Raw genomic sequence first — 12847 nt, 5'->3', positions numbered from 1 at the left:
CTTCTCCCCTACTGTCCCTCCTGACCCCTCCCTTGCTCTCTAAATAAGTCCCTTAAACTGTAATGTCATGCATACATTTATGTATTTTTTCCAATATTGTATGTTATATCATACATATCTGATTCTAGATTCCACATAGAAAAGAAAACATGCTTATTTTTCACTTAATATGATGATTTGAAGTTCCATCCACTTTCCCTGAAAAGTGTCATTTCATTCTTTTTTTTATGGCCGAGTGAAAACGCCATTGTGCCTGTGTGACACATTGGTTTATCCACTCCTCTGCAGTCTGGCCTGATGTCTTTGGCTATTGTGGATACTGCAGCAAGAAACATGAATGTGCAGGTATCTCTGTGGTGTGTTGACTTAGGGTCATTTAGAGTAGTATACTTGATGTGTTTTGTTGTTGTTGTTTTATTTTCAAAACTTGTTTTGAGACAGGATCTTGTTGTGTCTCAGACTGGCTTTGAGCTCATAATGTTCCTGCCTTAGCCTTCTGAGTATTGCAAGCATGCACCAGCACTCTGCGAGCATGCACCAGCGCCCTACGAGCATGCACCAGCACTCTGGGCTGTCTAGTTCTTCCTTCCTTTCTTCCTTTTTTTTTTTTTTTTTTGAGACAAGGTCTCTCTGTGTAGCCTGGGCTGTCCTGGACTGCCATTTTGTAGACCAAGCTGGCCTCAAACTCACAGCGATCCGCCTACCTCTGCCTCCCGAGTGCTGGGATTTGTCTATTTCTTGATAACTGGAAAGCCTCAAATATCTCTTCTCTTGCCCTTTGGAGGTGGTGGGAGTGGGAGAGAGGGTAGGTGTCCACTGACATTAGGATGTACGTGATGCTCCAGCCCCTGAAAGCTGCCTTCCTCTCGACAGTCTCCATGACGGCTTCCACCCATCCTCCGAGGGCCTCAACACCGCAGCTCCTTGCCACCAAGCTTGACTCCTTTTATGAGTCACAGCTCACCCAGTATGTGTTCTACACACAGAAGAATTCCCATCTCAGTGTCCAGCAGCTGTGGTACTAAGATGCAGTTCCCACATTGAGTTTATGCCATCGCCCCTCATCATCACTTCATCTTCATCACAGTCAACTCCCTCTGCAGGGGTGTGTGTGTGGGGGGGTCCCTGACTAACCCCTCCCTCTCCTGGTATTCATCTGGATCAGCTCTTTCATCTTCCACCTTTTCTCCGGCTCCTCTCTTCAGCCCCTCTCTCCAGACTCTTTTCACCCTTCCCTCTCACATCTTCTTAGCCTTCGCTCTACCTGGAAGGTTCTCTCTACTCCTCTACCCCACCCTTGGGCATCTGTAGGGAGGCTGCTGCCTGGGGCGGATGGGTGGGGATGCTGCTACCCCTTCAGGTGCTGTTTACTCTTCCTGCCCCCCTGTGGTTTAATGAATCACTTATCTCCTAGTCTTTGCTGCCTACAAACAAGCCCAAGACCAAATCTTGAGAGGTATCTCAAGTGCAACATACGTGCAGCTACTGGATCTTCCTCGTTTTTAAGTCATCTTAACCCAGCAAGCTACGCGGTGAGGGCCAAGGGTCAGGTCAGTGGGTCTTTGTTGACTAATTTTGTTTTCTGCAAACCCCAGCTTCCTACATGTGCAGGCATACATATCCTCTTGTCCCAACGTTACTCTGGGTTTGTCATGACTTGTGACTGAAGTCTTACACCTCAGGAATTCCAAGGCCCCAGGCAGATTAGGACAGCAGGTGCTCAGTACATCCTAGACCCTTCTCCTGAAACACAGCTTGGAATTCACATAAACCCGTGATCTCATGTCCACACCCACACCCACTGAGGTCGTAACTCCACAGCACAAAGGTCTGACATGAGTCTAGGCCGCAGCACACCACAGACTGACTAGAGGTATAGGCTAGGGTGCTACCAAGGTCCAAGAGTCCAAACGGCCTCCTTAAGATACTTAATTGTTAAAGTATCTTATTTGACGATGCAATTGTTTTCTCAGAGGCTGAATCCTCCATCTGCTAACCTGGGTGTAGTCATAGAAACTTCTAGCATCCATACAATCTAACCCAGGCCTAGAATGTTTTCTGCCTCTGAGACTTAACTGCTGAATAAGCTCAGTCTTTCTAGTTCTTTCTAAACTCCTGCTGGTTGGTTCAGCTCACCTGTTCTGGCTCCGACTCCTCTCCAAGCTGACTGATTCAAACTGGCTTCTCGCAGTTTCTCACTGATTTGCTCTGCTTGGCCGCAGACTAACTCTAGCAATCTGTTCTAATCTTCTGGCTCCTTCTCCTTCTCTGGTTCGTTCCGTCTTTACCTGTGTTTAGCTTGTTCTCTCTTCAACCTGTCTCTGTCAAACTCTCTCAGTATAAAATGCCTCTGAATTTCACCAACTGAACTGCCACAAACTCAGCTCCCCTGCGCTGCCTCTCACCTCACTGACTCACCTGAACTGCCTGAACAGCACTGGCTAGAACTCAGAGACCTGCGTGCTTTGTCTCCAGAACGCTGAGATAAAGATGTGTACCACCATGTCTGGACCTAAGCTTTTTTTTTCTAACCTAAGACGTGTTCTATACCAGGCTGGCCTTGAACTCAGAGCTCCACTAGCCTCTGTCTCCTGGATTAAAGGCATGTCTGTATTCCAGCCAGATCACACAGACCAAGAAGGTCTTTGTGTGTGATCTCTTGCCAGAACAAGCCGTGTTCTAAGTCAAATTCCTCTACAGGTAATCTTCGTTGTCAGCCTCATGGGGTTTCGGATGAGCCAGGAGATGTCAAGCACACCTTTTGTGTGTCTGTGGGAACATTTGCAGAAGGGATGAGTATGCCATGAATGTGAATAGCATCACCTTCTGGGCTGGGTTTGGGGGGAAAGCCAGGAAAATACTGGCATCTCCCTTCCTCTGCTACCTGGCATAAACACCTTCCCTGTCAGGACGGACTGAGCCCTCTAAAACTGAAAGCCACATTTGTCTTCCTTCTAAAAGTTCTCTCAGCTATCACAGCAACATGAAAGTAACTGGTATGGTAAACTTATCTGGTGCATGCCGAGGCCAGGTTTGTCATAACTCTGGGGTCACTTAATACACTCCAAGGACAACCCCTAGGCTGTGGGTTAGGATGGAAATATTCTGTGTTTTGTTTTGTTTTGAGACGGGGTCTTTCTACATAGCCCTTGCTGTCCTGGAACTCAGTATGTAGATCAGCCTGGCCTGGAACTCACAGAGATCTGCCTACCTCTACCTGAGTGCTGGGATTATTGGGCTTTTTTTTTTTTTAAGTGAAAACATTGTGAGCCAGGCATGGTGACCCATGTCTTTAAGTCCAGGACTTGGGAGGCAGAGAGGCAGGTGGATCTCTTGAGTTCCAAGGTCAGCTGAATCTACCAAAGTAACTGCCAGGACAGCTAGGCCTATTATACAAGAGAAACCCTGGCTCATGGAGTCCATGTGGCATAAATGTAAAATCCTATTTCTAAACACTAATAGCAAGTCCTCAGCCAGGAACTGTGCTAGAGGTTGGGAATACAGTATTGGATGAAACTGTTTTATAGTCTGCCAGAGAAGATAAGAAGGCAAGAAAAACTTCACTGTGGCCCAGGGATGCTCTTATAAGAAGGAACAGAGAGAGCGGGACGTGCTGGTGCATGCCTTGTCATCCCAGCACCCAGGAGACTGAGGCCAGAGGCTAGTTGGGGCTGTACACCCAAGTCTTATCTCAAAAAAAAAAAAAAAAAAAAGCAGAGAGAGGGCATGTGTCTTTCAAACACAAAGTCAGCTTCCCTGTGCTGCCTGAGCAGCAGCACCAGGGCTTAGGCATAGGGAGCAGAGCAGGGAAGCCTAGGAGGGTCAGATGAAGAAAAGGAAAGGTATTCAGTGAATTCACAGGGGGATGGAGTAGGAAGAAAGAAAGAGGGAAGGCAGTGACATCATAGGACACAGGGTCTTATGGGGGGAGGGGGGCGGGCTCAGTGGCCACAAAAATTTCTCAGCACTAAAGGTTTCTGCGCATGCAGTCAGAAGTGACCCCAGATGCCCAGTGCCTGTGACTCTTAGGCCTAGTCAGTATAGCTTGGATTAACGGGAGAGGAGCTAGGAGGAAAGGATGGTTTTGTACAGGGGCTTGAAGCCAAACAACCCTACCACTTCCTCATGTAACTTTTGTTATCTGTAAAGGGGACCTCTGTGCTGCCCACTGCTATAGTGACAGGCCCCTGCCGACACACTAGGTACTTAATAAATACTTGGAATGCTGTGACAGTGCACAGTGTTCCTGCCAGCTAATTCCTCCTAGGGTACATTTGTCTACCTGTCAAAGCTACTATGATACAGGTTCTAGAAGGGAGAACTCGGCAGGGCCTGCCCTACCAGCGACATCATGCCAGGCCCAGCCCTGGCCTTGCCCTTGGCTGTGTTCTTGAAAAGTGAGCTGAGCCGTGGCAGCTGAGACAGAAATCCTGGGATCTAGAATCAGCTTTTTTAAGCTGAGGCCTCAAGAAACCCTGTCTCTCATGCTGTGAGTAATGCCTGCCCAAGGTCATTGTAGGGGCAGATGACACCCATAAGGGCGGAGCAGAGAGCACGGGAGCGGTTGATGAGCTGGCTGTGGCCCCTAACGTCCTGGTTGCCTCCTAGGTTCTTTCTTGTAGAGTTAGATGTTTGAGGCTGAGGATGCTGCTGGTCAAGAGCTTGCTCAGAATGCGTGAAGCCCTGGATTTGATCTCTAAGATTGCGTAACCCAGGCGGAGTGGCATATTTCTATGCTCCCAGCACCCTGGAGGTAGGAACAAAAGCACCGGAAGTTCAGGGGGCATTCACAGCCATACAGAAAGATCAAGGCCAGCCTGTAATGCATAGTCCTTGTCTATTCAAAAGAAAATGGTGGGGGCTGGAGAGATGGCTCAGAGGTTAAGAACACTGTCTGCTCTTCCAGAGGGCCTGAGTTCAATTCCCACCAGCCACATGGTGGCTCACAACCGTCTAGGATGAAATCGGGTGCCCTCTTGTGACCCGCAGGTGGACATTATATACATAATAAAGAAATCTTTTTAAAAAGATTAAAAAGATTTAAAAAGATTAAAAAATGGTGATGCCAAAGTTCCTCTGGCATTGGCACCCATGACTGGTCCTTATGGGGAGAAGAGCAGCTGCCCCATGACCTATGTGATATGGTGGACTATATACATGCCAGCTCTCTTGTCTGCTGTCTTGATGGAGTTAACTAGTCAGATGAGTCCAATTCCAATTTACACACTTACCTGATTTCCTGAGGGAAATAAGACACGATGCCTCCTCCTAAGGAGCAGGTCAGGCTGTGACCAGTAAAGCGATAGAGGTGTAAAGAAAATACCTGAACAGTTGGTCTTGTAGTGTGAGTGGGCATCAGAAGCCTGAGCTCTGAGCAGTCTTTTATCTATGTGTGTGTGTGTGTGTGTGTGTGTGTGTGTGTGTGTGTGTGTGTATATAAAATTTATTCATATTACATCTCAATTGTTATCCCATCCCTTATATCCTCCCATTCCTCCCTCCCTCCTGCTTTCCTGCTACTCCCTTATGACTGTGACTGAGGAGGACCTCCTCCCCCTGTATATGCTCATAGGGTATCACATCTCTTCTTGGTAGCCTGCGATCCTTCCTCTGAGTGCCACCAGGTCTCCCCATCCAGGAGACGTGGTCCAATATGGGGCACCAGAGTACATGTGAAAGTCAGTCCCCACTCTCCACTCAACTGTGGAGAATGTCCTGTCCATTGGCTAGATCTGAGCAGTCTTACAGTAGCCTCTGTCCTCAGTCTACCCTTCCCAGCCCCCAGCCAATGGAGGCTTGCGATCTGGGGTTTTATTTCACACAGGATTGGTGCTCTTTTCTTCAAACACAACCAAGCAAGGCAGCAGTGAGGGAAAGGCACTTCTCCACATTCTCTGCACTTGCCTGAGCAGCCTCCCTGGGTCAGAGAAGGTCATTCCCACAGACAGCATAGGAACGTGTGGAAAATTACTGAGACTCTGTGTAGGCACGCTAGGAGAGCATGGGGCCAGAAGTGAGGTCCTGAGGAGTAGCTCTGATGACCTCATGTCCCTGATCTCCACAAGCTTCTTCAGAAGCTTCATAGGTGACAAGGGGACAGATGCTGAGACTGGGGTGGCAGCTGGGTGGCCACCTGCTGATGCCCCAGCCTTCTGAAAAGGTTTGTGGTTTCATTGTCCCACTGTGGAGCAGCTGGCTCTAAGGCCACATGCTCTGAGGGGGTCTCAGGCCGTGTGTTGTGTACGAGGCTGTGGTTCTGACAGTGGTGGGTCCTGGGAAAAGGGTGAGGGGGGGAAGAGACAGGTAACACAGAAGTCACGTACCCTGACTACATCAAATGGTAGTGAGGTTTTTTTTTTAATTAATTTATTTCATTTGCCTGCATGTGTGCCTGTGAAAGAGTGTCGGATCCTCTGAAACCAGAATTACAGACAATTGTGAGCTGCCATGCGGTTGCCGGGAATTGAACTCAGGACCTCTGGAAGAGCAGCCAGTGCTCTTAACCGCTGAGCCATCTCTCCAGCCCTGTGAGAGAGGTTTTCTAAACTCAAGACAGGTAGAGACATCAGGGACGGCCCTTGCTGTGGAGCAGTGGGTGTACCCGCTACTTAAAGGCACCTGCCTCATGGAACCAGACAAAAATCTAACAAGGGTCAGAGCTAGGAGTCTGCGCTTTGCAGTGCAGTGCTTCCTACGCTTTCTAGTCTACCGTTTCGTCCACCATTCTGTGGTCTGGCTTGTGTCCCTTGCTCCAGGACACCCACGCACTCCTGCCTGACACAACGCAACATAAACATACCTGACAAACATACCACACAGTTACCATACCCACTCACCACATACCCACAACGCACGTCCCAACACACACACACACACACACACACACACACCGTTGTCAGTATGAAGAAGGAGCCAGCCTAGGGTAGGGATGAGGGAGTGTCGGAGCAGGAAGAAAGAGGGGTTTACGGCATCTCCCTCATCTCCCTCATATGCTGCTTAATTCATTGCTCGCATCCTTCTCCCACGCCTGCCCCACCACTTGGAATTTTCCTTCCTCCCTGCTTAAGGTAGAACCTTTCTCAGGATCGTATACGTGGCAAAAGGGATTTCTGCCTTTTTCTTGTTTCATCTCTTGTTTACAAGTTACAGATTTCTTCCTGGCCTTTACCGGGCTTCTTGACTGATGATAACATTGGAAGTCTCAGGTTGCTGGGGTGCAGGCTGAAGCCATAATCTCATCTTGAGTCTGATCTGGATATTTTTTTAATGACTTATTATGTATATAGTGTTGTCTTCTGCACATCAGAAGAAGAGGGCACCAGATCTCATTATAGACGGTTGTGAGCCACCATGTGGTTGCTGGAAATTGAACTCAGGGCCGTTGGAAGAACAGCCAGTGCTCTTAACCTCTGAGCCATCTCTCCAGCCCTGATCTGAATATTTTTTTAATGGTACCTTTCAACATGGAATGCGCTATTCCTACCCCCACCTTTCTTAACACAGTTAAAGACAGACACAAGCAGGAAGCAGGTTTAGGGTGCTATGCTTCTGCCTTGCTGATGGCCTCAGACCTGTCACAGACCTTGCTGTGGCTTCCTAGTGTGAGGCCCTGAAGGAATTATTTCCCTGCTTAAAAGTTCTCCCAGAGCTAGGGAGTGCTTGTCTAGAATGCTGAACCCTGGGTCCAGTTCCTAGCGCCTTATAAAGGAGATGTGATGGTCAGTGCCTATAACCCCAGCACATGGGATTTAGGAGCAGGAGGACCAGACAGACACTGAAGGCCATCCTCAGCTATATAGAAATATGCAACCTAGTGCCAAGTTCTTTCTTTGCCAGACAACCCCCAAGGAAGGCTTCTTACCCTGTCTGCCAGATGGACCTCAGGACCAGGATGGGGAGGGGTTGCCTCTGTGATGGCACAGGAGGGAGGGACCCCAACAGACTCTGTATTCAGGGATGACATTAGCCATGGGTTCCTTGCCTCTGGCTTTTGGGATGGAATGGGATGGGTAAGTCAGTAGAAAGGATCTCCATATAGACCTGGAAGCAGTGACTGGAAAATTGAGAATTTTGTAGAGAGCCACAGATGCACTCCTCAGTGTTAAAGACCTTCAGGGATTCAGGGAGCTTGAGACATCTCCACCCAGGTAGAGACTCGAGATACCTGATTGGCCAAATGCTGACCAAAGGCCAACTCTGGTGCCCAGAGCCAAGAATGTCATGGTGCTAACAGTATGTCAACACACCCTTTCCCCAAACCCATGGATGTTTCGTCACCAGTTTTTCCAGACCCTTCCCAACCTGATCTTGGCCTCAGAGCCATTTATGTCTGCCGATAAGAACTGGCAAAGTATCTCACCAGCTGTCCAACCCTTCTTGGTGTTCTTATAAGTTCTGATCTATAAGATCAGATTCTGTGTTCATTGGTCCATCTGTCCATCTGTCCATCTGTCCATCTGTCCCATGCCAGTACTGCCCATGCTGCCAGGCATTGTCGTCACCCAGAGCACCAAGAACCACGTCTGTGAAAGAATGCTTTTGGCTTGCTTTTTGTGGGAGCAGCTACAGCAAGGGCAGCAGGGTAAAATTTGCATGAGCCTTGGGTGTACCTGGGCCCTGCTGCTTGAAGTGGGGAAGGTTGCCAATCATATTCCTGAGGCGAGATGTCAGTCAGCTGCTGCTGCGACACAAGCTGCCCACCGGTATGAAGGAAGGCTCAGCTGGCAGCAGGACGCTGCCTGCCGACCTGCACACAAAAGGCTGCCAAGGCAGAGTGGCTTTTTGATTTCTGCAGAGCAGTGAGAGGCAGAATTGCTTCTGATTGTGCCGTGGAATGACTCAGCCAGCCGGTGATTACCCTTTCACTTTCTGCCTTGCCTCGGCATCCAAGTTCAGTTAATTGAGAGCTGTGTGGGCCCCAGCTCTCAGCCCACCAGCAGCCTGCCCCCCCAGTTAGCACTTAGGCGCCCTCAGCCTTGCCTCTCCCCTCCCACGCTCTCCGCCCTTTCTTCCTCCATTACTGCGTCTCTTTCATTCATCTGTTCACTCCGAAAGTAGGCATTCGGCTCTGGCCATGGAACCCTCCAGGCGTCTGAAGCTTGCAAGCTGGGCTCACCTCTTCCATAGCCTTGCTCCCCACCTCAACCCTACCCCGAAGCAAATGCGGACAGGGAGCTGAAACATTGGGGCGAGCCCTGGATCGGTGAAGCTGGACCAGGCAGGGCGGCAAGCTGGAGGGGAGGGGTCGGAAGGGTACACAGTTAGCCCGGGGAACATGACCCGTAGCCCCTGAGAGACCTCTTTAGGAGAGCTGCCTGGAGGCCCACCCTGCCATCTGGTACAGCTGACAGATGCCTCAGACTAATTTTCATGGGTCTGCAAGATTGAGTTGCCTTCCTACTAGAGGCAGGGGCATTTCTGCCCAGGAGGAGATGCTGTGAACTCATCCCTTGTAGCAAGAGGGAAAATGTAGGGAGATCCTTTTTTGAAGGGTGTGTGTGTGCATGTGTTCATGTGTGGGGTGTGTGTGTGTGTGTGTGTGTGTGTGTGTGTGTGTGTGTGTGTGTGCGCGCGCGTGTGCGCTTTTATGTGGCTTCTAGAGTTTGAGACCCTGGCCCTCAGCCTTGCACCACAAATGCCTTATCCACTGGGCCATTTCCCCGGGGCCAGGACTCACTGTTCTAACTTGAAGACATATGAGTGTGGTAGTCCTTGCGTCTTTCCACACTCCCTTCTAGTTTCGTGTCAGGTTGGCAGTCACTGGATTAGTTTCCTTTCCTTTATGGCAAAGGTACCTTGACAAAGGAAACCTCAGGAAGGAAGAAAGGGTTTATCTTGGCTCCCAGTGGACAGGCTCAGAGAGGCATCACGAAGCAATCCACATTCTTTTTAGTTACTTATGGGATAGGGGCCCAACTGGGTTGCAAATCCAGATGGGGAAGAAGGGGAAGGGTGGCACGTACTGTTCCCCCCTCCTACCCCCCCCCAGCTGTGTGTGAAGGGGGAAGTGTGAGGAGAGCGTGTGTGAAGGGGAAATCCTGGCAGCAGGAGCAGGAGCCAGCTGTGTCATATTGCCTCTGCAAGACAGGAGGAAGAGAAGGGCAAACCAAGCGCGCCTCGCTCACTTCTTTTCATACAGTCAGGGGCTCTAAGGCTGTGGAGTTGCAACACCTGCATCATCCAGGCTAGAACTCTCTCAACACATCCCTCCAGGTCTTTCCCCTAGAGCCTGTCTGGTTCATGGTGCTAGCCATCACGGTCTGCCAACGGCTTATAGCTATATATTTTCCTTCGATGCTGGTGATGGCCGGGGGGTGGGGGGTGGGGGGTGGGGGTGCTGTCAGCTGTGGTTATCTGACACTCAGGGGAATGGAGATCCTTATTGATAAAGATTCTCATGCCATATGGAGGTGGGTCCACCTATCTGTGGTCCTTTGTTGAGAGCGGGTAAGGTGTGCAGTGATGTGGGGCCCGACAAATGGAGCTGAATGGTTTCTCCCTGTGCATTGAGGGCCCTGCCAGTCCAGAAAGTCAACTGAGGGGGTCTAGAGGTGGAGTGAGGCAGAACTCAAATCAATTAGGGTTTCTTTCCTTCCAGCTTAGCAGCTATTGTGGCTCATCACAGAGAGCAGTGGTCCCTCACACTGGACTTGGAAGCAAAGGAAAGTGTTAAAGCACACGGCTAGAAACGGTGGCCTGGCCAGACAGCCTGCCCTGCCAGGATGTCTGAGAGATGGGGCAGACAACTGCAGTCTGAACATTTACCTCCTACACAAAAAGCATGTAAAAGCATTCCTATACTAGGGCCAGAGGGGCCCTGGCTCTAAGCAACTTGGCAAACTTGAGTATCTTGGCCTTTCAGCTGAATCTGTGTTGCTATTTAAATTTCCACTTGAGTCTCTGTACCTGGCATCTCTATCAGATCCTTGGAAACAGAAAGCCAGGCTTAACATTTCTTTGTCTTGGCCAAAGACTTTGACGAGACTTCTTTGGGGTGGTAGAGGGGAACTTCACTTCTTTCCAGGGTGATCAGTTAGCTCAGGCATCTGCTTGGAGCAGGAAGATGAGCAATGGGCCAAACCAGGCGGTGACTTCAGCTTCCCTTGCAGAGGAAATGGCTGAGAGCAGATGCTAGACCTCAGGAGAAGCCTGCTTTCTACCACACTTGCCCATGGCCTGCCCCTAGGAGTGAGTTCGGTAGAGAGAGCATAATATAGGAAAAATAAGGATGTGGTTCCAATAGCCAAGATTAGAACCTTTTTTTTCTTTCTTTCTTTCTTTTTTTGTTTTTTGTTTTTTGTTTTGTTTTGTTTTGTTTTTTGTTTTTTCGAGACAGGGTTTCTCTGTATAGCCTTGGCTGTCCTGGACTCACTTTGTAGACCAGGCTGGCCTCGAACTCACAGTGATTCGCCTGCCTCTGCCTCCCTAGTGCTGGATAGAACTTTTTCTTAAAGGGAAGGGGGGGAGGGGGAGGTATGTGGCAGAGTTCTTACCCTACCCGGAAGCTGCCAGCCATGCCTCAAAACAGGGTTCACAAAAACAATCACACAGATATCCCCCCCATGCACTCGTTCCCCCCTCTCATAGTGAAACACACGCAGGCTGACATAATCATGCTCTCACTCTCAAACTCATATATGTTCACACATACACACTTGCCCACCCACGTAGTCGCACAGTCATGCTTGTACACCCACATAGTTACACCGGCACACATGCATGTATACTCATATACAGAGTCACACACGGTGTTGCTCAGAGTCACCTACGTTCTCACAAAGACAAGTGTGTTCACACTTGTGCACATAGTCATGGTCACTTATATATGCTCTCATATACTTTACATTCTCACAGGCTTACACACACACACACACACACACACACACACACACTCCTGTCCGTATATTACCGTATAGAACAGTTAGTGCTACTTGTTGGCTGGTCTCGTCTATAAATGAAACCCAGCTGGCCTTGTCCCATTAGTATCTAAAAAGTGTGCTGTTGGCCTGGAACGTGAGGTACAGTCCCTTCCCGCTCGAGCGTCAGTATAGCCTCTGTATCAGGAAGGACGTAGGCATAGGATGTCCAGTGTCCTTCTGGCTCTCATGTTATGGAAGCACCCCCGGACATGCTCGCTGTCCCTCCCGGCTGCTGCAGGGTTGCAGAAGTTCTTCTAATGAAAGCTTCTTCATTTCCCGGGCTCCTCCTACCCAGTCCACACTGATGGCCCTGCCCTTGCCTTCCTGTGACTGGGAAAAGTGTGATTTCGGGGCTCTGTGTCTCATCTTCCTGTCTTCCTTTTTGGCTAATAAGGGGCTCAGGTGTCAGCTGTCCTGGAGGGATTCAACTAAAGACCGGGGCCTATAAAACCTGGATAGCTTTCAAGACCCTCCATGGAATAAAACTTCAGAAAACCTCTCACGTGGATGTCAAAGTTGTCATATATAAGAGAGTTTTTGCAGCACCATGGCTAGGCCCCAGCGATGTGAAGAGCTAGCGCACCACAGATGCACCCAGGCAATAGGTGGTGTAGCCTTATACAACAAAACATTTGTTTTTTAAAGTATTTTTTTATGAATTTTTACATTTTTAATTTTATGTGCCTTGGAGTTTTGCCTGCATGTATGTCTATGTGAGAGTGTCAGATCTTGGGTTACAGACAGCTGTGAGCCGCCATGTGGGTGCTGGGATTTGAACCCAGGTCCTATGGAAGGGAAGTCAGTGCCCTTAACCACTGAGCCATCTCTCCAACCCCGGTAACATAACATCCGTATAAGAATCACATAACATTCATACAGAATGTGTTGAAACGTTTTATGATCCAAAAAAGATTCCTGTCAGCAGGGAT

The 12847-nt window shown here is 49.3% G+C and overlaps 1 protein-coding gene across 2 annotated transcripts in view; it reads left to right on the top strand.

The window, feature by feature from the left end:
* The window catches only part of LZTS1 (leucine zipper tumor suppressor 1), a 62030-nt gene that overhangs the window by 29561 nt on the left and 19622 nt on the right, over positions 1–12847 (top strand). Inside the window, exon 1 of one of the 2 annotated variants that reach the window (XM_084759698.1) lies at positions 4300–4489. The exons of the other annotated variant lie outside the window; for it this stretch is intronic. The gene's annotated coding sequence lies outside the window, so the exon portion shown is untranslated. Of the gene's footprint in view, positions 1–4299; positions 4490–12847 lie in introns of those variants that run through there. 2 annotated transcript variants of the gene reach the window in all.

The sequence above is a fragment of the Acomys minous genome (genome assembly GCF_964271855.1).
Source record: "Acomys minous genome assembly, chromosome: 15".
Taxonomy (NCBI): domain Eukaryota; kingdom Metazoa; phylum Chordata; class Mammalia; order Rodentia; family Muridae; genus Acomys; species Acomys minous.
This window is presented reverse-complemented; position numbering and strand designations above follow the sequence as displayed.